This window comes from Oryctolagus cuniculus, chromosome 12, assembly GCF_051225735.1.
Source record: "Oryctolagus cuniculus isolate XC-2025 breed Fujian yellow rabbit chromosome 12, ASM5122573v1, whole genome shotgun sequence".
Taxonomy (NCBI): Eukaryota; Metazoa; Chordata; class Mammalia; order Lagomorpha; family Leporidae; genus Oryctolagus; species Oryctolagus cuniculus.
In genome coordinates, this window is record NC_142878.1 from 20,017,163 (window position 1) to 20,040,334 (window position 23,172).

Below are 23,172 nucleotides of genomic sequence, written 5' to 3' on the forward strand. Positions count from 1 at the left end.
CAAAGGGCACATTTATGAAGCGCAGCGGAGCGGCGTGTTTACTGAGCACGCACAATGCAATTGTTGACCGTCACAACAAACGTGGACCGCTCCTGGTCACGTGCACACAGCGACAGGCCGAGCAAGGGCCTGCGACTTCGGGCCAGCTGCTTGGGTGTCTTTAATTTTGTGGGTTGGGAGCAACAGATCGGACTCTAAGTTTGTGGTGTTGCCTGAAAGAATTCCATTGTCTCAGATGATAGCCCGTGCTCCTTTTGGTTAACATCCTCCAAACAAGTGTCATTGCCCTTCTGTTTTTGCATGTTTCTAGAAAAATCCAGTCCTTCATTTTCTCATCTGTGAGTGGTTTCTAACCAGGCAGAAAAGAAAAGGAATTATCTCTGTAACTGCTCCTGGTTTGATGTGTTTGGCTTCAAAGTGAATATCTTTTTTTTTCCGCTTAAATTGAAAATATTGATAATGCTGAACAAGAAGCAATTTAAAGATGTAGTTAGAAATGAAAAATAATAGTGTGTATTATTTGGCAGAGTGGATTTTTCTCTAGTAGTAGAGCGTGTGGTCTTTTATATGGTTTAATATGGAATTGTGTCACTCCTTCTTTACAAGTTAATTTTTTTTGGTCAATACTAGTCTTTATTTATGTATAAGGCTATTGCATGTTTTATCAGCAAGGAGTAACTGCACAATTTGTGAACTGGCTATAGATTTCTTACAAGACTAGAAGTTGGCTAGCTTGTTAAGAAGCAAAATAATCTTTGATTTCATGCTTCTAGTATTTACTTACTATAACTATCCGCACAAAATGGAAACCTCCTTTCACAGGGAAACTAGAAATGGAATACTCTAAGCCAAAAATGTTGAAGGCAATAATTTGTCAAAAGCAGTCAAAGGTTAAGCATTTCCAGAAGCCCAGCCAATGCCGTTTAAGAATTGGCCTGTGTGACAAGACAAAACTCTGTTTTTGAAAAGACCTCCTGATATCTATTTCCAGGAGCATTGCTGATCCGAAGGCCAGAATCATTACTAGTTAGCAACACCAGCACCGAAGGACCAGCCGCGCTGGAGTAAGTGACCAAGCAGCACTTGGCGTGGACAGGTTTGTTCCTCTTCCCACTGTTTTCACCCAGGTCCGGGTTTTGGGAAGCAGCCTTTTCCTTCCTTTTTCTCCAGTGCTGTTGCACGTGAACCCCCATCTGAGGAAAGGCATATGGGTGGGAAGGGGGGTCACTCCTAATTGAACAACCTGGGACTCACGAGGTTAATTACAGATATTAGCGCTGCTGTTCTTCAGCTTCTTGCCCTCAAGAAGCCTCTAGCTTCCAAGTGACCTGGCTCCAACAAAGACACTCGCTTTAGCCCATTAACTAATTGATAAAAACGTGAGTGTTTAGAATGAGTCTAATTAAATCACCGAGCCTTACAATTACTAGTCCATTTGGTAGCTGTTGGGAGATGGGTAACCTCAGCTGGCATTGTCGGGGAATAAAAGATACAAATAAAAGGGAGCTTAACTAAGATCATTTTGAAAGCTGTTCATTTGAAGACGAAGTACACATTTGCCCAAAATGTCTACATTTGCTACTTCAAATGCATTCCCTCTCTCGGGTCGCAGTCTCTGAAAAAAGAAAATAATGTCTTTTTTTCCTTCTTCTTTAAGAGCAGGCGTGCTCCACTTTACTTTGTCTGAGAAAGTTAGATGAGTGTCTTGGGGAATTTTTCTGTGTTAGCATTAAGCTAAATTCCTTCAGAGCTTGGAACACTGAAGTTTGTCACTGAGCTTTTGTTTAAGGGCCAGGAAACGTCTTGAGTAACAGACGTGTTAAAACCCGGGTGGGCTCTCGGGACTTCTCACCCTGCCCCGGGCCTGCTCTGCCTGGCTGTGCCGGCAGCAGCCCTGGTGCCCGGCTTGGCTCGTGGCTGGGCGGAGGGATGAGACCCATCGACGGGTAGTGGCAGGTCCCACAGAGTGCGTGCACGGGCCTCAGCCACCCAGCCCACCATGACGTTCGTCCGCAGAGACATTCGTGAAGCTGCTAAGTGGAGGCTAACGTAGATACCATGATACTTCTCAAATCAATTTATTGATTTAAGAGCTGAGGAATTTGAGAAAGAGGAAACGTAATTTCTAAAGTTCTCTTGAATATTTTTCTGGATTTATTTAGAAAAGTACTCTATAATTTTTTAAAAAGGCTGTTTATCCTGAGGTCTCAGCTAATCTAGGCCAACATCGGACTCTTGAAAAGGTCACATAGTGGATCAGAGAGAGAGTGGGTGAAAGTGCTCTATTTTCCAGGGTATCTTTGTGGTTGATGGTCATACAAACAAAACCATGGCTTTTTGAACGAGTGCACCTCTACCTAATCCAAGGTTAGTGCCTTCACTCTTAGCTTTGAGCAATGGTTGCCTCTCTTGGAAGCATTCAGACAGGGGCTAAGCAACAGTTACTTTTCAAAGTCTCTGTGCTGTTGGAGGATGGATGTGAACATCAGCCCGTGTCAGTCCTCCCTAGGCATGTTAATTGCCGGAGACATTTATATCAGTGAACAGGGAGCCCATCCACTCTGTATTAATATAAACCCAAGCAAAAAAGCGCATTCCACTTCTTCATCATTTAATCTTAGTCGCCAAGAGGAGGTGTTTTCTTTCTGATTATCCTGTCATTCAACTCATGCTAATTAGCGAGTGTAACACAACTTTAGCCGACAGTTTGGTTGCAGGTGTATTCAGACCTAGGGAGATTTAATTACTTGCTAATTGCCTGGTGTCCAAGGTAACATAATATTATAGTTGCAAATGCTATGGTATTAATCCATTTTAAAGAAGTGTGATGTGGCTTAGAGTCCATGTTCAGAGACTCCTGGAGGACGCTGTTGGCATTGCTACAAGTACAGAGAGGGTGGGGGATTGTGGCTTTTGTCTGACTGAATACCCAGTGTCTGGCATAGGGTGGAACGCATAGTAGACACTCAGTAAATATTTATTAAGTAAATACGAATGAAAGTAAACCCAATACCAGTACAGTGTGAATTATCTGAGCACAGGAAGGAAAGCTGTGTCTTAGGAAGTTAAAAACCAATGCCAGGAGTGGGCATTTAGCCCAGTAGTTAAGATGCCTGCAACCCATAGCCGAGTGCCTGGGTTCAGTTCCTGGCTCCCACTCCTGAGGTCAGCTTCCTGCTAATATTCACCCTGGGAAGCAGCAGTGATGCTCCAAGTGACTGGGTTCCTGCCACACTTGTGGGAGACCTGGATTGAGTTCCCAGTTCCCAGCTTGGGCCCCAGTCCAGCCTTGGCCATTGCAGGAGTGAACTAGGCAGGCAACAGGAGCTCTCTCTCTTTATTTGTCAGTCTGCCTGCCTGTCAAATAAAGAAATAATTTTGTAAGTGGATGGAAAAAATTGAAAAAAAAAAAACAAACCAGCATTTAGGGCCAGTGCCATGGCGCAGTAGGTTGATCCTTTGCCTGCGGCGCTGGCATCCCATATGGGTGCCAGTTCTAGTCTCGGCTGCTCCTCTTCCAATCCAGCTCTCTAATGTGGCCTGGGAAAGCAGTAGAAGATGGCCCAAGTCCTTGGGCCCCTGCACCCACATGGGAGACTGGGAAGAAGCACCTGGCTCCTGGCTTTGGATTGGCACAGCTCCAGCTATTGCGGCCACCTGGGGAGTGAACCAACGGATAGAAGACCCTCCTCTCTGTCTCTCTCTCTCACTGTCTGTAACTCTACCTCTCAAATAAAACCTTTAAAAAATAGCATTTCTTAGATACCTCTGAAGGCCAAATACTATACATTTACCTAAATTATTTCATTTTACCTTCTTGAAATGATAATGTAGTAATTAAGACTGAAGACTTTGAATAAGAAAACTGAATCTAAATCACAGTTCTGCCTGTTATCAGTGCTGTGTCCTTTGTCCAGCCATCTAACTCTCATAGGCCTCAGTTTTGTCATCTATGAAATGAAGCATATGCAGGAATAACATTTAAAATATCTAGTATATAGTCAACAAAACAGTTACTGCTTTTTTATTTTGTAATGAAACATAAGTACCATATATAGAGCTCATAGAAAGCAGTATAATTGACATACTATGGTGGATACTTGAGACTAAGGTTAAATAATTTGGCTAAGCTCACAGAGCTGGCAAGTGGCAGACCAAGCAGCCTGATTCCAAGTCCCAAGCCTTCCCCATTGTATCAGACTACTCAAAGGATACACTGCCTGAATAGTTGTGGCTGGATGACACTGGCTCTGTAGCGCTGAAATCAGCTTCTAAAAGTAAGCTTGCTGGGTTTTGGCAGCTACAATAAACTTTGGAGCCCAGCAAATTGTATGACAATAATTGCATCTCCAACCATGTTTCAGGCTGCAGGTTGCCAGCATTGCCAGCACCGAGATGTCACTTAGTGTCTCAACCTGATCCTGGGGTTGACACGTGGGGATAGGGGCAATAAAGGCACCAGGAAAGTGAAGCCAACTGGCCACAAATAAGATCAACAAAAGTTACAAGGACACACTGAATTAAAAATCAAATTTCACCACCTTTTAGTAGATGAATAGAAGAATGCACTTGATAAGAAACCATCGTCGTTCATCTTTTTTGGCCAAAGGTTATATAGTTATATATATAATTTTGTATATATAACTACAGTTATATAGTTCTGTAGCTGAGCTTCAGGCCAGTCTGCAATATCTGTCGCACATGAAGTGAACAAGTGTTGACTGGTTAATCTGCCTGGCCGTCCCCAGAACCCCCTGGGGCTGTCTTTGCTTGTGAAGGGCGGTGGCTCCTTTAGCTTGCGGGATGACTTCTTGGGAGTGAAGACACCTAAATTTCTCTCCGCGGTGTCTCTGGCCCTGGCCTAGCAGCTGTACACACTGAGGTTGACCAGCTTCACCCTTCCTTTCTGAGATAACTCTGCAAGGACGTCAGTTTTGTGATCTTTGCCACAGCTGTCGCTGAGTCACTGCGCTCATCACTCTGTGTGGGCCAAATAGATCTGTTCCCTGCCCCTCCCCTGTTGGCCATCATACTGTTGGTCATGAGCAGGACCTTGCCAGACTGTAACTGGCTCAGAGTGACATCCTGCTGCTGGGAAGACATCTCACTGAGCATGGTGGACCCTCACCCATTCCTTGCCGCCTTACCACCACCTCCATCTGGAGTGCTGCTCTTCCAGCTTCCTCCTCAGATTTCTAGTGCCTCTCCCCTTTCCTTCCCCAAACGTGATGTCAGTCACTTTGCCCAGGGTTCCTGCCCACTCTTCACCAAGAATCTGCTGCTGTTCTTCCTGGTGTCCTGCTAGTCTGCTTTTTCTAGCCTCCCTTGCAGTGAGTTGTACGTGACCATGGTTTGGAACAACTGAGTTTTAGACAATTGAATATGGATGACTTGGCTCATACATCTGCCGCACCAGTGAGTGATACAGGAGACATCCAAGCTTCTCTACATCTGTTCTGCCACCCCCTCACCCACACCGTTCTGGATGCCTGGGATGGTTGTGCTCAAGGTGACTTTGGAAGTTATGTGGTAAACAGGGCAGAACCTCCATCAGCCTGGGTCCATAAGTGGCCACTTAGACCAGAGCTGCCTTTGACATGCCTGGAGGATGAGAAAAAAGAAAAAAACATTTGCTGTTTATTTGTTACCAGTATAAAACGAATACCAGGAACCTCCACGCAGTTGGTGGGAACACTGAGGTACAGGATTGGCTTCCTTCTGTTTGCCCACTGTGTAGGTGATTTCCCTTCCTGCAGAAGTATCTGGAGTTTGATGGCATTTGGGAACAATTAAAATGACAGTGTTCTCCTGAGAGCCTACCCCGTGGACCAGAGGACACTGCCGTCGCTGGTACAGGGAGAAGGTGCAGCATTTTGTAGGTCACTAACGATCCTCTTTTTCCTGCCATTGGAATCATCTGTCATCATCTAGACTATGACATTGACTTTTTCTCCATCCACAAGGCACAAGTGAAAGATGACCGTATTATTTGTCAGCAGGCAAATGTACTTCAGCCAGGCTGGCCAGTATGCCCCATCCTAACCCGCTGCCACCAATGGACTGTATGAGGGGGCTTTCAATTTCGTCAAAATCAATAGGACACTTATTCTACTGGTTCACGGTTGAGAAAATCACCTAAGTGCCTGAATTGCCTCGGAGGACAACAAACCAATGAATTCGGACTTGGGGAAAATGTCATGTGGGCATCTGCTGTCTAAACAGGCTGGTGCTGTAAGGTCAGGGAACCATTTTTATAGTAGCAGCTGTAAATCTCAGGACTTGGACTCGGCTCCCCACACATATCCTTTCTCGGTCCTAGACAAGCTCCCTTCTCAGACTCTAGAACACTCAGAAGGACTCAGCATGGTGGGATTCGGAGTTCTCATGACACGTTCTGAGAGAGGTTAGGGACTTCAGTCCTCGCCCAAAGCAACGAGACAGCCATCTGCCAGAGAGGACCAAGTGTCTAAGGGAGCAACTGCATTAGAATTTGAGAATCAAACAAGTGCCCCAGACTGGAATAAACCCCCTCCAGTCAGCACGTTCTCTATCACAGCACAGTTGAGGAGCATAATCTGAAGCCAGGAAGAGAAGCAGCAGGTGCCTAAAGAGATGGATCAGCCCGCTCACTTGTAGGCCACAGTACACACTGTGCATTGATGGTGATAGCAAAGAGATTATACATCATAGTGGGCATTTCATATCTTATTCAAATCCCACAGATGAGACATTCACAGGTCTTGGCAAATAGAAAATTCAACATCAACTCAAGTGGCTGATAAAATCGCAGTCACCATTGTTGGGTATCCCCCAGCCTCAAAGCCCAGTTTTCCAAGGATGAATTCAAACACCTCACAGTTCTCCTTCGGTGGTCATTTCATTCAGTGTTAAGTCCCAGGAATATTTTCCCCCCTAGGAATGTTTGCCACTAAAATTCAGAGCCCATGACATTGTATTAAATAAATCCTTTGAGTATGTCTCTAACGAACATTTAGCCAGGCAATATATCTTGATAGAACAATTGTTCTTCAAAGTAGTGTGGCCTATAAGAGTCTTCTCCCTGCTTGCCAGCTCAATTCTTATTTTTGTTTGAAAAGCAGAGAGAGAGAGAGAGAGCAAGAGGGATGCAGAGAGAGATTTTCCATTTACTAGTTCACTCCTCAAATGTTTGCAGTAGCCAAGGCTGGGCCACCTGGGACTCTGTCACGGTCTCCCACATGTAGGCAGGGACCCAAGTACTTGAGCCATCATTGCTGCCTCCCAGGGTGCATATTAGCGAGAAGCCGGAATCAGGAGTGCAGTTGAGACTTGAAGCAGGCACAGTAACAAGGGCTGTGAGCATCCTCAGGGGCATCTTAATTGCTGCACCCAGTGCTCACCCTGTGGGCCCCATTCTTTTTTTTTTTTTTTTTTAACAGGCAGAGTGGACAGTGAGAGAGAGAGAGAGAGAGAAACGTCTTCCTTTTGCCGTTGGTTCACCCTCCAATGGCCGCCGCGGCCGGCGCGCTGCGGCCGGCGCACCACGCCTATCCGAAGGCAGGAGCCAGGAGCCAGGTGCTTCTCCTGGTCTCCCATGGGGTACAGGGCCCAGGCACTTGGGCCATCATCCACTGCACTCCCAGGCCACAGCAGAGAGCTGGCCTGGAAGAGGGGCAACCGGGACAGAATCCGGTATGGGCCCCATTCTTATACTGCAGATAAGTCAGTCAACAGAGAGCTAGCTATATGAACAAACGCATAGCTGGATGGAGTATGACAGTTTCCACAAGGTGCAGATGACTGACCCTTGCTCTTTCGTTTTGAAGAGACGAGGGAAAGGCTGTATGTGAACAGGTGGCTTCTTCAAGCTGAAGGTAGATGGGCGGTAGGTTTCTCCAGCGTGGGGCAGTGCCTGTGAAAGTGGATAGCACACTGTGCGGGTGGTGAGCAGAGCCCCAGGCTGGTGCTGGGAGAGCAGCCCATGCCATATGTACTGGGAGCCTCGCTTCAAAGGCTCCCTTAGTCCTTGCACTGGCCACAGGGAGTGAATCTGTGGGAGCTGAGGGTCCACTGTGCCACTGAAGCTGCCCATAACCTGGGAAAGAGAAAAATGAGAAAGGAAGTGACTTGATACCCAACAGCTGTTCCCTTCTGGCATCAAACCTGCTAAGGAGCCAGTGATTCCTAAGGTTTATAAAGACACAATGTCTGTTATCGTTTGCAGTTTTATTTATTTATTTTTTGAAGATTTATTTATTTATTTGAAAGGCAGAGTTAGAAAGAGAAGGAGAGGGGCCGCACTGTGGTGTAGCAGATAGAGCTGCGGCCCACAGTGCTGGCATCCCATATGGGCGCCAGTTCGAGTCCACTTCCGATCCAGCTCTCTGCTATGGCCTGGGAAAGCAGTGGAAGATGGCCCAAGTCCTTGGGCCCTGCACCCATGTGGGAGACCTGCAAGAAGCTCCTGGCTTCTGCTTCAGACCAGCGCAACTCCAGCCGTTGCGGCCAACTGGGGAGTGAACCAGTGAATGGAAGATCTCTCTCTCTCTTTGCCTCTGCCTCTCTGTAACTCTGTCTTTTAAGCAAATAAACAAATCTTAAAGAAAAAAAAAAAGGAGACACATACATACACACACACACACACACACACACACAGATCATCTGCCTGTTGGTTCACTTCCCAAATGTCCATAACAACCAGAGATGGGCTGATCCAAAGCCAGGAGCCAGGAGCTTCTTCCGGGTCTCCCACGTGGGTGCAGGGGCCCAAGCACTTGAGCTGTCCTCTGCTGCTTTCCCAGGAGCATTTGCAGGGAACTCAATCAGAAGTTGAGCAGCCAGTACTCAAATTGGTGCCCATATGGGATGCCAGTGCCACAGACGGCAGCCCTACCCACTATGCCACAGCGTCAGCTCCTATTTTTTTCTTTTTAAATTAAAGTGAATCGAAACTATTCCTGGAAATGTTTTGGGTGTGCGGGAGTATCATAGACACTACAGCAATCGATCATCCCAGAGATTTACCCTCTCCAAGGATGCTCAGCCCTCCCAAAGACTCCATCTTTTAGTGGATCCTTCTGCCCAGAGGAGAAGGAAACTCTTCCCACTAACTAAAGCACAGCTGAGAATCACATCTGTCATTTGTAAGAGGAACTCGGAGAGACATCCTCTGCACGTCTTGTTTGAAACTGAGGCAGCGTGGAAGAGTGTGCCTCGGGTACAGGAGGGCAGTTACTGGAGGACCTGGTAGTCAGACGTGTGGTGTTTTATCACAGCTGCGATTCTGAGGATCCTGACTCTGGCGAACAGAGCAGGGGCATGGTGTGCCAAAAATCTACGAAGGGGTGTCAAAAAGGTGGTAGAAAACGGAATTGAAAATTTACAAAAAAATCCATGCATCTGTATTAATGGTCTTCAAAAAGTCCATGGAAAAGGTGTATTATGGAAAACTATGCATAGATTTCAGCATCATTTTGCACCAAAATAAACATCTGTTCATTCTGTTTTCCACAGGCTTTTTTTAAAGATTTATTTATTTATTTGAAAGTCAGAGTCACACAGAGAGAGGAGTGAGAGAGAGAGAAGTCTTCCATCCGCTTGTTCACTCCCCAATTGGCCGCAATTCCTGGAGCTGTGCCAATTCAAAGCCAGGAGCCAGGAGCTTCCTCTGGGTCTCCCACGTGGGTGCAGGGGCCTAAGAACTTGGGCCATCTTCCACTGCTTTCCCAGGCCATAGCAGAGAGCTAGACAGGAAGTGGAATAGCTGGGACTTGAACCGGTGCCCATATAGGAAGCCAGCACTGCAGGCGGTGTCTTTACCTACTCTGCCACAGCGCCGGCCTCTCCATGGACTTTTTGGAGGACCTTCACATATATGGGTTTCTCCTGCTGGGAGGTTTGTCCTGGACATCACCCTCATCACCATAACACACTTCCCCCGCCTCCTCAGTGTAGTTAGCTGGCACCATGCCTCCTCTGCACCAAGCCCTATCACAGGTACTTCATTGTATCACTGAGAGTAATAATCCGCACACAAATCCCACGAGATGGTTTCCTTCCCACTCTTAGGGTGAGGCCACAGAGGCTCAGAGAGGTGAAGTGACTTCCTCGAGCAAACACAGAGAGTCAGCAGCTGACCTTGCGTTGAAATCCAGGTGTGTGGCGGCCCTGGGTTCTCAGCAAGGTGTTCAGGCCCCACCTGCCGATGGGAAGTCTGAGGCCTACCTGTGTCGCGGTGGAACCAACTTTTCTGGCAGACGGTTTCTTTTTAGAGAATTTTTGTTTTCATGTGTTCAGCAGGGCCTGTGCCTTTCTCTCACCCCAAATTGCTTCCCGGAGTAAGCTGAGCATTGGGGAGAAAAGGAACTAAAAATTATGTGCTGTGAATCTCTCCCAGGAGGAAATGTCATGCTGATTCCGCACAGGCCAAAAGCTCAGGTGTATTTTACGCGGATTTTCTCAACTGGTGACTTCAGCCTTTCTGCATTTGGCACCTATTAGGGGCTCTCCAGGGGCCTCCTGCTCCACAGACCCTCCTCCCCGAAGATACTGCCGTCCAGTCAGGAGGCAAAACAGACACACAAAGTAAGCAATTAGGACAGGGAAGTGTCAAATTGTGTGGCGCCGCTGCTGGAAGTAAATACTGTGGTCGCGAAGAAGAAACACTTTCCTAGGGGTGCGGGGCCGGGCGCATTAACGGGCTTATTTGGGGAGATGTTGAATTTAAGGAGATGAGGTCTTCCCAGCCTCTGACACGTGGACGTAGCTGGCAGTGGAGAATCAGAGTTAGGGGAGTGGGCAGGCATGGAGAGGGCTTCTGAGTTCTATGTGGGGACAGCAGGAAGGGCTTGGGGTTTCAGCTGACAGGGAGACCAACAGGCTGAGGATGAAGGGGCCCCACAGCCCGAGGCCTGGAAGAGAGAGAGCCAGGGATGGCTGCAGGACAGAAGCCGAGACTGTGTGAGGGGGAGGGAGCATCTGTAGTGTCACCAGCCAGAGGGTGAGCAGGATGAGGGTGGCACCTGAGCTCTCTCTCGTAGGGGCCTGGCTATGATTCCATGATTCTGAGTTCCTCACAGGGGAGAAGGCCGTTCCTGCCCCCAGCCTGGCCCGGGGAAGACTTGTGACTTCACAGCCTCAGTTTACCCACCTCAACGACACCGACACAACCTATTTGGGAGCCAGAAGACTGTAAACTTAGAGATCTGTGCAGAGTCCAAGGTTTATGACGTGATGAAATCAAGGAGTTTCCTTACAAACAGCGAATTGATACTGCTTGTTTGAGTACGTGATGTCTTCTCATTTCGCCAGCATTTCAGATGTTTGCAGGCAGTGCTCGGGGGACACAGAAATGCCCCCAAGGGAGCTGAGAAGCCAGCACCACCCTTTAGGGCTGGCCTTGCACTGGGAGCCAGTGCTGCGCCAATCAGCAAAGCCAGGTAACTGTTCAGAGAAGTAATTGCATCTTTGGCAAGGGACTCACTGGTCACATCAGTATTGGTCTGTAGGAACCGAAATGCTGAAAGACTCAATATAACAAAATCATCAAAAGCCCACGGACCAAAGTAATTTTTGAGAAATTTATGAGCATCGTAATTCACTCTGAAAAGGTCAATCAGAAAACTCAAAGGGCATTAGGATGTGCTGTAGACAAAGAATTTGCCCAAGGCTAATGTATCAGGGCATTAAAACGTGTTAGCCCTGCGACTCATTTTTTACCCATCTACCCTTTGGAATGGCAGGGACAAGGAATGCATGTACACCTACACCTGGGCCAGATGTGGCCCAGGCAAGTGCGAAAGTCTTTCCAAGTAGCCCAGCCACAGGAGGTTCAGGATCCAACCCGAGCCAGTCCTCCCCTAACCCTGGCACACACACCATCTTAATTACTGTCCTAACAAACATACCTCATCCTGTGCCTGATCCTTTAACAAACATTGGCTTGTATAATGAATAAGAGCCCCACACTGAAATGGCCCCACTGTGGAACTAAATAGGATACAGCTGTCAGAGCTGCTGATGTGAACTCCACGGGGTGGTGCATCTGAGAGCATCCCCAAAGCCTGAGGGAAGGGGTTCTGGGGAGGGCACCTGTGTAACAGCCACATCGTGCTGTGTTTCACTCTCAGCCAGAGAAGGACAAGGAGAGCCAAGCTGTAGATTTAATTCAGGACAACCCCGTCGGTGTCGGCAAAGATGGGATACACGGTGCCGGCTAGTTAGGGACTGGGACTGTGCCCTGATGGAGGACGTTGAAGACAGCCACTGCCATTTCAAGTGGTTTTGCCCCAGCTGACAGCGTGCAGGGGTGGCCTGTGGCTCCTCTGCAGATTCTGGTACAAACTGACATTCATAACTCACGAATTCTTAGCAACTCTGCTAGCTAACTTGTTTAACATCATTGCCGCTTCTCTTGTTTTAATTTTTTAAGATTTATTTATTTGGAAGGCAGTGGGACAAAAAAGAAGAACGGTAGGAAAGATCTTCCATCCACTGGTTCACTCCTCAAATGACTATAACAACCAGGGCAGGGCCAGGCCAAAATCAGGAGCCAGGAGCTCCATCCTGGGCTCACACATGGGTGACAGGGACTCAAGCACTTGCGCCATCATCATCTGCTGCCTCCCAGGCGCATTAGCAGGAGGCTGAATCAACTGGAGGAGCCAGGACTGGAGGCAGGCAGTCTGGTCTGGGATGCAGGCATCCCAAGCAGCGGCTTACCCTGCTGTACCACAACACCCACCCCCAGCCTCTTCTCATTTGAAAGTTGAAACTCGGGGCTGGCACTTTGGCGTAGCGGGTAAAGCCACCTCCTCCAAGTGCCGGCATCCCATATGGGCACTGGTTCGAGTCCTAGCTGCTCCACTTCCTGTCCAGCTCTCTGCTATGGCCTGGGAAAGCAGTTGAAGATGGCCCAAGGACTTGGGCCCCTGCACCCACATGGGAGACCTGGAAGAAGCTCCTGGCTCCTGGCTTTGGATTGGCGCAGCTCCGGCCGTTGGGGCCAACTGGGGAGTGAACCAGTGGATGGAAGACCTCTCTCTCTCTCTCTCTCTCTCTCTCTTTCTCCTTCTATCTCTGTGTAACTCTTTCAAATAAATAAATAACTCTTTTTTTTAAAAAAAGTTAAAACTTATCATTTGTCCCTCTCACCTTCAGGGCTATTTGTGGAGAGTTTGATGAAGAGTTGAGGACAAGAATCACTGAGTGTTTATTCACTGTCCCTTGTGGGTTACACACAAGAAAAAGACATGGATTTACCCTCCAGGGGATGTGTACTTGATTGCACAGATGAAGTACACAGACACAACATAGTGAGCAGATAACGGCTGATTAGTGCGACCGGAACAAGAGCCAGATGTTGGGGTCTTGGCTTTAAGTGGCAACAGGAATTCAGAAAACAAGGGGACTAGCTAACCAATGGAGGCTTCATCGTTTCTAAGTCGAGTGCACTTGGTTAATTCTCAAGAGATCTTCATGTGGCCGGTGCTGTGGCGGAGCAGGTTAAAGCCCCAGCCTGGGCGCCAGTTTGAGTCCTGGCTGCTCCACTTCCAATCCAGCTCCCTGCTAATGTGCCTAGGAAAGCAGCAGAGGATGGCCCAAGTCCTTGGTACCCTGTACACACATGGGAGACCTGGAAGAAGCTCTTGGATCCTGACTTCAGATTGGCTCAGCTTTGGCTGTTACAGTCATTTGGGGAGTGAACCAGTGGATGGAAGATCTGTGGGTGTCTCTACCTCTCTCTATAACTCTTTCAAATAAAATAAAATCTATTTTTTTATAGACATCTTTATGTGATGGGCACCATCTCACCAAGGATCAGCTGGAATCTCAAAGAGGTTAAGTGACTGATGAACTGCAGGACCCGAGTTCTCACTGGAGTCTCTAGGGCTTCAGGACCCAGCACTCATAACCGTGGCACATGAGTGGGTTCTCGTTTGGGGATCGTGGGTCCAAGCATCCCCACTCCTCAGTGGTTGGATTTCTGGATCGGGGTCAGGAGTGTTTTCCTCGGAGTGTGATTTGTTCTTGGCAGAAGGCAGCAGCAGGTTGAGAGTGGCTTAGCGAGGCTTCACGACACAAGGGGAGGGTCTCGTGCCGCTCCTCGGTTCAGAGCCTCCCACAGTGTCCCCCACCCTCTGATGTCCAAGACAGCTTTCGCAGGTGAGCGGGTCTCTGCAGCCTGCTGCGCCGCCGCTTCATTACCGGAGCTGAGAAGAACAAGATGGATCGGAAGCAGAGGGGGAACGAGCACTCGGCTACCTAATTGGTCACTGCCGCGCGTGTGTCCTCAGGGGACAGAGCGCACAACCAGAGGTAATAGTTTACACACGTACTCTTGAGCTGTGCAATAGACGGAAAAGGGTCCCAGATGGATTGGGCACGGGCTTAGTTCCGGGATTAGGATGAGACAGTGGGTAATTATTGAGTGGCAGGGCCTCCGCCGTGATTAGGATCTGCAAGCCTGTCCCCTCCTTCAGAGGAGAGCATTGATAAAGATAAACCGCGCTGCTCCGTGCCCCTCCTGCGGCACACAACAACACATTTCAATCTAACAGGATCAGGTCTCCACTTTGATCACAATCTGTTACCTAGATGTCTCTGCAAATTAATCAGTCCTGCTTGTTTAGCTCCAGTCAGTTTGTACTGCTAAATTAATAAATGTACCAGGAGCAACAGAACACGTAATTAAATTCTACAGTTTAATCTCCACATAATAATTTTGACCTCAGTCTGGGTCCTCCGCTGTCGCCAGTAGACAGAGAGAACCCCAACCTTCCACGGCTGGTTTCCACCACAAGCCACCCTCCAGGTGAACTCCTGGGCTCCGAAAGCTGCAGACATCCTGTTACCAAAAAACATGAAAAGCAACCCAAAAACCGCATGCTGCACTTCCAGGCAGAGGAAGTCGGTGAGCTGAGCGGTTGGTAGCTTGAGCCAGTTTGGGAAAGTGCCATTTTGGCAAAAAAAAGTACAGGAAAACCCTTGTTTCAGAAACAAAGGATGCAGGCTTGCCAGGGTGAGCGCCCTAGGATACTGAGAAGAGCGCCCCGCTGGCAACCGGGGAGCTCCCTGGGAGAGAGCGGAGCCTGGGCGCGGGCCCCTCCCTGCCCGAGGGCCTGATGGACAAGTTCCGCTTTGATGCAGGGTCCTCAGCTGATCCCCGCACCTGACGCTGAGCCCGACTCAAAACCCAACTTGGATTTTCCCGTAGGTCTACAGGGTGTTTGCTGTACCGGTACCTGTTAGGAATGGTGAAAACGTTTGTTGTTTGTTTTGTGAAGGCTTCTATTTACTCTTCAAAGCTGGCTACTTTAGTGTTGGCGAACACATAGACAGTTATCTGATAATCAAGGTGAACTGTTGCGTATGACTGGGGTGGCATTTTTGCTGTCTTCATGGGCAGTTCATTGTGCTGGCACCCCTCTCCTGGTTTCTGGAAGCAATGGAACCAGGACAAGAAGTCATCATTACTGTGTCTGGGAAAGCAGCGGAAGGTGACTCAAGTCCTTGGACCCCTGCCACCCACGTGGGAGATCCTGAGGGAGATCCTGGCTCCTGGCATCTGCCTGGCCCCTGCCACTGTAGCCATTTGGGGAGTGAAACAGCAGATGGAAGATCTCTCTCTCTCTCTCTCTCCCTCTCTCTCTCTCTCCTCCCCTCCCCCCAAGTCCACCCCTTTCAAATAGATAAAGAAGTCTGTGGGGCCAGCATGGTGGCACAGCGGGTTAAGAAGCCATCAGTTGGGTGAGAGCTGGGAGATGTGGCCCAGCCTGGGCTCTGCCACTCCCCACTGGTGACCCGCTCAGGGCACCTAACTTCCGCGGATCTCCGTTTTCCCATCCCCCACATCAGAAGGTTTGGACTGCATCATCTCCAAGAGACCCAAGTTCTGTGTGTCTGTGTTTCCACTTCCACCGACTCAAGTGGGAATCAAGGCCGTTCCGGGAATAACGCGAACCCAAGCGACTGTTTTTTCTCCCTCTCTCGCTCCGTGATTAGGGTATTTCAGGCAAAGCTGGTTCTGGAGTTGAGTTTTTAACCTGAATTCATAGATAATTGCCTCAGTTGTGTCACTTAATTGTGTGTCTGTCAGCACAGGCTTGATGTTGCTGCCAGACAACCAATGATTAAAGTATTTGATTAAATATTCAGCAGCGTGGGATTCTCATTCAGTACAGGGCTGTGTGTGAGAGAGGGTGGCAGGGGTAGGGGAAGGATTAGACATAATTTGAGAGCGTGTGATATTTGGGTCACCAATGTTTTACCTAGAATGAATTGATTTCATTTAAAAAATAACTTGGTCTTGTCACAAAAGAACTCCAACATAAATTAAACATGAGGGATGCAGCTGTGCAGTAAGATGTTAAAATACAGATGATTTCTGGGTAAAAAAAAAAAAAAGGAAGGCTTAAAGGAAAGGTTTTAACCTGAAATTAATTCAAGTATTATTTACTTAAATACTCTGGCATGCATTTGTGTAAATACAACATCTATCTTTAGAAGAATGACTTTATTTCAGCACTCTCAATTATAGATTACAAACAGCTACTGGAGAAAGGAAGGGTAGTGTGTGTACCTTCCTGGGTCTCATCTGAAAAGGTGGAGAGATTAAAAAAAATGGATTTCATGTTTATAATAGAATAACTCATCGCTGCTTATATGAGACAATTTGTATTGTGAGTCCCCTTTAAGACTTTCCTAAAAGTGCCATCAGTATCATTTAAGATGTGGAATTCCCTGAGGAAAACCTATTAAAGGGTCCGTATGTCACCAATGCGAATAACAAATGAATTAATTATGACTTGTGCAATTACAAGGAATGGTTAATGAAGCCATAATGACCAGACTCTGGTGGTTAATTTTCAAAGCACAGTGAGAGGGAAATGTGGCAAAAGGTCCCCAAAGAAAACAATGAGCTCTGTGTACCCACCTTGGAGGCAGGGTCTTTGCGCGCGCCGTGGGACAGGGTTTAGAAGCACACTTACTACTGGGCTGGAGCTCTTCCTCCTGTCTGTCCCCAGCTGGCCATGGCTCCAGATGTCCCAGCAGCAGCAGTGTGGCCACACCAGCAGCAGCGATCTCTCAGTTCCAGTTGACTAGGGTTCCAGAACTCGTAGTTTCTTACTTGAAGGTCATGGCAAGAGGGGAAAGTTGGCAGAAACCAAGTTTCAGTGACGACGTGGATTTTATTTAGCAAGAAAAATAAAGGGCATAGCAGGTAAAGCCGGTATCCCATATGGGCACCAGTTCAAGTCCTGGCTGCTCCACTTCCGGCCCAGCTCCCTGCTGTGGCCTGGGAAAGCAGTAGAAGATGGCCCAAGTGCTTGGACCCCTGCACTCGCATGGGAGACCTGGAGGAAGCTCTTGGCTCTTGGCTTCGGATCAGTGCTGCTCCGGCTGTTTCAGCCATCTGGGGAATGAACCAGCAGATGGAAGATCTTTCTTTCTCTGCCTCTGCCTCTCTCTAACTCTGCCTTTCAAATAAATAAATAAATAGATAAATCTTTTTTTTAAAAGGGAAAGAGAGAGAGAGAGAAATTAAAAAATAAGTGAGCAGGGGCCAGCATTGTGGCACAGCAGTTTAAGCCACCACCGGTAACTCTGGTATCCCATATGGGCTCCACTTCCTATCCAGCTCCCTGCTAATGGAATGCAATGCAGTGGCGGATGGCCCAACTACTTGGGTCCCTGTACCCACATGGGAGACCTGGATGGCGTTCCTGGCTCCAGGCTTTGGCCTGGCCCAGCCCCAGCCATTGCAGTCATTTGGGGAATAAACCAGCGGGTGCTAGATCTCTCTCTCTCTCTCTCTCTCTCTCTCTAACTCTGCCTTTAAAATAAGTAAGTAAATATTTTCTTTAAAAATGAACAAAGTGAGATACAGTAGAAGAGTAAGGGGATGGGTATTTAGCCTCCATATATAAGGTACCCCTGTCCCATATTGGATCAGAATGGCGGGGCAAACACCCACCTGTGGCTCCTGACGCCAGCTGCATGCTAAGGCAGGAGGCATGGTGATGGCTCATGTGTCTGAGTCTCCACCACCCACCTGAGAGACTGGATGGAGTTCCCAGCTCCTGGCTTCAGCCCTGGCCCCGCCCAGGCTGCTCATTGCAGGTATCTTGGGAGTAAAACGGTGAACGGAAGCTCGCTCTTGGTCTACCTGTCTCCCAAATAAATAAAACAACAAAGAAAAGTCAGGAAGTAGGAGGGAGTCGGAGGGGAGGCTGGTGCTCAAACCCCAGGCCATGCCTGGGCCTCTGACTTCCTCAGCCGGGTCAGTTTTCTCATCTGAACAAGAAGGGGGTGGGCCAAGCTTCTGTGAGTATGTCACAGACGAGTGTCCATGACATCCGTGTTCAACAGCCTGAAAAGCAGTTGCAACGAGGGAAGAGCCGTGCTGACTTCTTTTGCTGGTGACTAGAGTGGGAAGGGAACGGCGACGTGTTTGTGACTGAGAAAGGAAAGCAAACCAGGAACTTAGGAGAAATATGAGCGCCGATACTCCTCATAGTGAAGCTGTAGTAAGATTTTAATCTGGCGTCCTGCTGATTGCCCAGACATCTACCGTCTTATAAAACACAGACACACACACACACACACACACACAGCCCCAGCTACGGCAGACATATGTATAAGATTGGGGATGCAAAACCACCCTGTTGTATTGTTAGTGAATGAGAGGCCTGTTTGTAGGGTTTTTTTTTTCTTTTTTCCTAATGTTGGAGGAGAGAGCTTGAATTCTCACAACAGTGAGGAAACTCGCATCTAGATCTGTGGCAGGCTCCTGCCAAGCCTTTCTTCCTGGTGGAGCAGGCGCTGGAGGCCAGTCAAGGTGGAAGGGACGCTTATGAGGGCAAGGTCACGGTGCGGAAACCCAGGGGCCAGGTTCTAATGGCACCACCCCTTTCACCACCAATGAATGCATTTATTCACCTCTGAGGATTGGGAATTAGTTGATATCTGTCAAAATAACAATGAGCAGCATCCAAAACACACAGAGGACTAAGTACTTGCTAGCTGGGTATTTTGATAGTGCTTTATCTGTGCAATCTACATTCACAGTTTTCCAAGTCTTAAATCCATGTCGAGGTTATATTAGCTGTCCATCTCTGATTGGTTCACCTTTTTTGAATGTCAAGGGATTTTCCAATAGGAAGCTGTCTTCAAAGACATCCACTGGGCCCCCTCAAGGGAGGTTCTTGTGCATTCTATTAAGTGCAGATATTGATGACCTACTGTGTGCCGAGCCCTTGACTAGATGCTGCCAACGTAGTGAAGAACCCACAGCCTACTCTCGTGAAATCAGCAATACAATGGGGCAGCCAGACAACTGATGCAGATGCGTGTAGTTTGTCTTCCATCAGGGCTGGAAGGGGCCGGGGAAGCCCAGAGGCAGGGCACCTACTGTCGGTTGGGCTGAGAGGGGTTCTGAGAGAGAGCTTCCTGGAGGAAATTGACTTTGAACCTGAGATCCGAAGGATGAGGGAGAGGCAGAAGGGTGTAGATGTTCCAGGTGCAGGACAGGGGGGCGGAACCTCAGAGTGCATATGATGGCGACAGCAAATACAAGGGCACCTCGGAGAGACCATGGAAACACAGTGCGACAATGAGCTTCTTTTGGTGCCAAAATATTTGAAATCCGTGCATAGTTTTTTTTCACAGTATACGTTCTCCACAAACTTCCTAAAGACCCCTGTCTGCACTGAGTGCTTGCTATTTGCACAGCACTCTTCTAAGTACTTTTGATTTTTCATTTAGAATTCCAGAATGGGACCGAAGGTAGCGTCAGTGAGAGATGCCATCGAACCAACTGTAGAGGCTGTGTTGACTCTGTATCTGAAACTGCTTCAGAAATAAAATACAGAAATGCTCATTGCAGTCGAAAATTGTGTCTGTCCTGCTTGTGGCAAGCAGTCCAAGCAAATATAAGCTAATTTCCCAGAAAGCTCAACTCAAAACACAGCAAGAGGGCACAGAAAGAAGCCCACCATCTACACAATGTTCCCCAGACTCCCAGTTCCCCTCACTAAGGACACACGATGCTAACTGTTGCTTCATTGTCACTCCAGAGTCATTTTACATCCATTTACACCTGTTTGGATGGTTCTGCATGATGTCACGTGGTAGCACTCGGCACACGCGGTTCTAACTGACCAATGGGAAGGGCACAGATCCATATAAAGCATCCTTGTTTTTTATGGCCCTACTGGTAATTCATTTAACCTATTTTCTATTGAAATATAGAAAGAATTCCATAACCAACTAGTATGAGAGTACTTCCAAGAGTTTGTGGGGAAATGGAATTAAAAGGTAGTTTATTTTGGTGCAGAAAGTTTTGAAATCCATATTATGCATTTCCCATGAACTTTTTTTTTTATTTGACAGATAGAGTTAGACAGTGAGAGAGACAAAGGTCTTCCTTCCATTGGTTCACCCCCTAAATGGCTACTACGGCCAGAACTATGGCAATCCAAAGCCAGGGGCCAGGTGCTTCCTCCTCGTCTCCCATGCGGGTGCAGGACCCAAGCACCTGGGCCATCCTCCACTGCCTTCCTGGGCCACTGCAGAGAGCTGGACTGGAAGAGGAGCAACTGGGACCAGAACCCAGCGCCCATATGGGATGCCAGAGCCGCAGGCAGAGGATTAGCCAAGTGAGCCATGGCGCCAGCCCCTTCCGTGAACTTTTTCAAGACTTCTCATGTGCATGGATTTCAAATTTCTTTTGCAACAAATTAAAATTCTCTGAAAATTTTTAATTTGTTTTTTATTTGAAAGGCAGAGACAGAGACAGAGAGGTATCTCCCATCTGCTGGTTCACTTCCTAAATGCCCACAACAGCTGGAGGTGGGCCAAGCAGATGGTAGGAGCCTGGAAATCAACCCAGGTCTCTCAAGTAGGTGGCAGGGGCCCAGGCACTTGAGCCATCACCTTCCTCCTCCCAGAGTGCACATTAGCAGGAAGCTGGAATCTGGAGTGGAGCCAGGACTCAAACTCAGCCATTCCGACAGGGGATGTGGGTATCCCAAATGACCTCTTAACTGCTAGGCCAGATCCCTGCCCCCAAAACTTATCTTTTAATTCTACGTTCTATAATCTTTTGGAGTACCCTTGTATGTCCTTAGGAAGAATTCCCGGAAGTGGGATTGTTGGGTCAGCACGTGACAGCGATCTCCAAACTGCTTCCCAGAGAGGCTGCGCTGACGTCAGTGCCTAGCTCCGTGCTCACTACTCAGCCCCATGCCCTTTCTTGGTGTGTGCTAATCAGATGGGTGAAAACAGATATCACGGTGTAGTTTTAAGTTGCATTTCTCTTCTCAGGAGTGACGCTTCACTGGTGTTTCTCTTCTCAGTGTCTCTGTGATGCACATGGGACTCAGGAGTGGACTTCAGGAGTGGAGGATCACTGAAGGACTGACACAGGCGCACTCACGTGCTCTGAGTTGTGAGACCCTGGAAAAGAAAGGGGCAGAGTCCACGGCAAGACTCTCCGCAGACTGAAGGAAATGAATTAACAGCAAAGAAAGGCATTTGCAAAATGTGAGGACTCAAGTTGCCCAAGTTATGTTTCTCTGCCTCGCTACTGAGGTTTTTCTACAGGGACCAAAGTCCATCAGAGAATCGCGATTCCATCAGGAGAGGTTTAGCTGCCAGGCTGCCACCTCCACAAATCTCTGACGAATTCCTGCTTGGAGGATCCTGAGAAAAGACTTCACTTTCCTTCAAAAGGGTCGACAGTAAATCCCAGTTGCTCCTAATTAGGCCTCCTGTTTTGTTAATTGCTCTGGGAACTCCCTGGAGAGGGTAGAATGCCTGGGCCCACAGTGGTTTGGCTTCAAGTGTTAGCGATGGCCCCTTAAGAGCCAGGTCCACGGAGCCGCTGCAAGGGGCCAGCCTCCAGAGCCGCCCTGGAGGGTGTGGGAGCCGGCTGGGCTTGGGGACAGTCAAGCTAAGAGCCGCTGCACACCTGGCTTCCTCCTTGCATAGAAAGGAATCTGTAAAAAGTTGCGGGTAACCACAGCCCCGTGAAATAGTCTTCTGAAAGGTTGCATTGGCTTACTGGGTTTCAGCACCGCTGTCCAGTCGCGTGCCTCATTTAGGAATCGTCCGCACGTGAGTGTTACCACCACCATCTTCATCTGCACTGCCGTCCGACTGAGGGCTTCTAAGCCACTTCCATGTGTGCTAATATGCTGTAGCACATTCGCTTCGCCCCTGGTAGGCACAGCTGGGGCCGTTGTCCTGGAGTCACTTGAAGCTCAGGGGGAGGAGTCCACCGGACAGGAGACATGAAGAGTCAGTGCTGGAACTGAAACCCATGTTATTGTGTTAGCTCCTTAATGCTATTCTGAGCTCAGAAATCTCACTCACTGAAGATATATGAGAAATAATTATGTAGATCATATTCATATTATTAAAGTATTAAATAATATGTTATTTACATTAAGTCTATAGAGAATATTTATATTGCATATTTCCTAATTCAACACATATTTATTGAACACCTACTGCGTGTCGGCACCATTCAAAGTGTGGATGGTGAAGCACTGAACGCAACAGCAAGGTCTCTGCCACTGAGGAGCTGACCCTCTGCTGGGGGACAAATTATAAAATTATTATCGTAAATTATAAAAAATAAGCTGTGATTTATCATGCAATTTTTATCATCCAAACCATTTCCCTTTTGAGTATGAAAGAGTTTTAATAATTACTCTGGGACAACAGATACAGACTGGCACTGTCCTGAGCAAAAGTGGACATCTGGTCACCCTAGGAATGAAGAAAAACAAGGCTAATGAAATCACAGAGGCTGGTGACACAGAAGCAAGAGCCAGAGGCCTGGATTCCTGTTACCTTGGTTACCTGTTACCTTGGTTAATCACTTCAGTTGTCTATGGACCAATTTTCTCCAACCCCAAAGCAGTTATCAGCAACCTCGCCTGAGTCACTTGGGGAAATTCAAGTTCTATCTGCCGAGTGCAAGGTCTCTGTAGTGATGCACAGTCTAGAAACTGGGTTCCGGTTCTTGCTCTTCCAGGAAGCCGCAGCATGTCCCTAGGGAGGTCGTCCTTGGGCCCGAGTTCCAGTCTCTCCAGCCCTTACTGTCATTCAGCGTTGCCTGAATTCTGCAGCCGGCGCCTTCTCAGCAGGAATCCATTTCCTCGGCTGTGTGGGGTGAGAGGAGTAGCA

At 48.0% G+C, this 23,172-nt stretch overlaps 1 long non-coding RNA gene across 2 annotated transcripts in view; it reads left to right on the plus strand.

The window, feature by feature from the left end:
- Window positions 1–22,357, plus strand: part of LOC103351261 (uncharacterized) — a 73,045-nt gene extending 50,688 nt beyond the window's left edge. The window contains exons 2-3 of one of the 2 annotated variants that reach the window (XR_007910574.3): window positions 992–1,096; window positions 10,376–10,558. This is a non-coding gene — a long non-coding RNA (uncharacterized LOC103351261). Of the gene's footprint in view, window positions 1–991; window positions 1,097–10,375; window positions 10,559–21,335 lie in introns of those variants that run through there. The other variant, XR_011380445.2, reaches the window with a different exon arrangement.
- The last annotated feature ends 815 nt before the right edge of the window (window positions 22,358–23,172 follow it).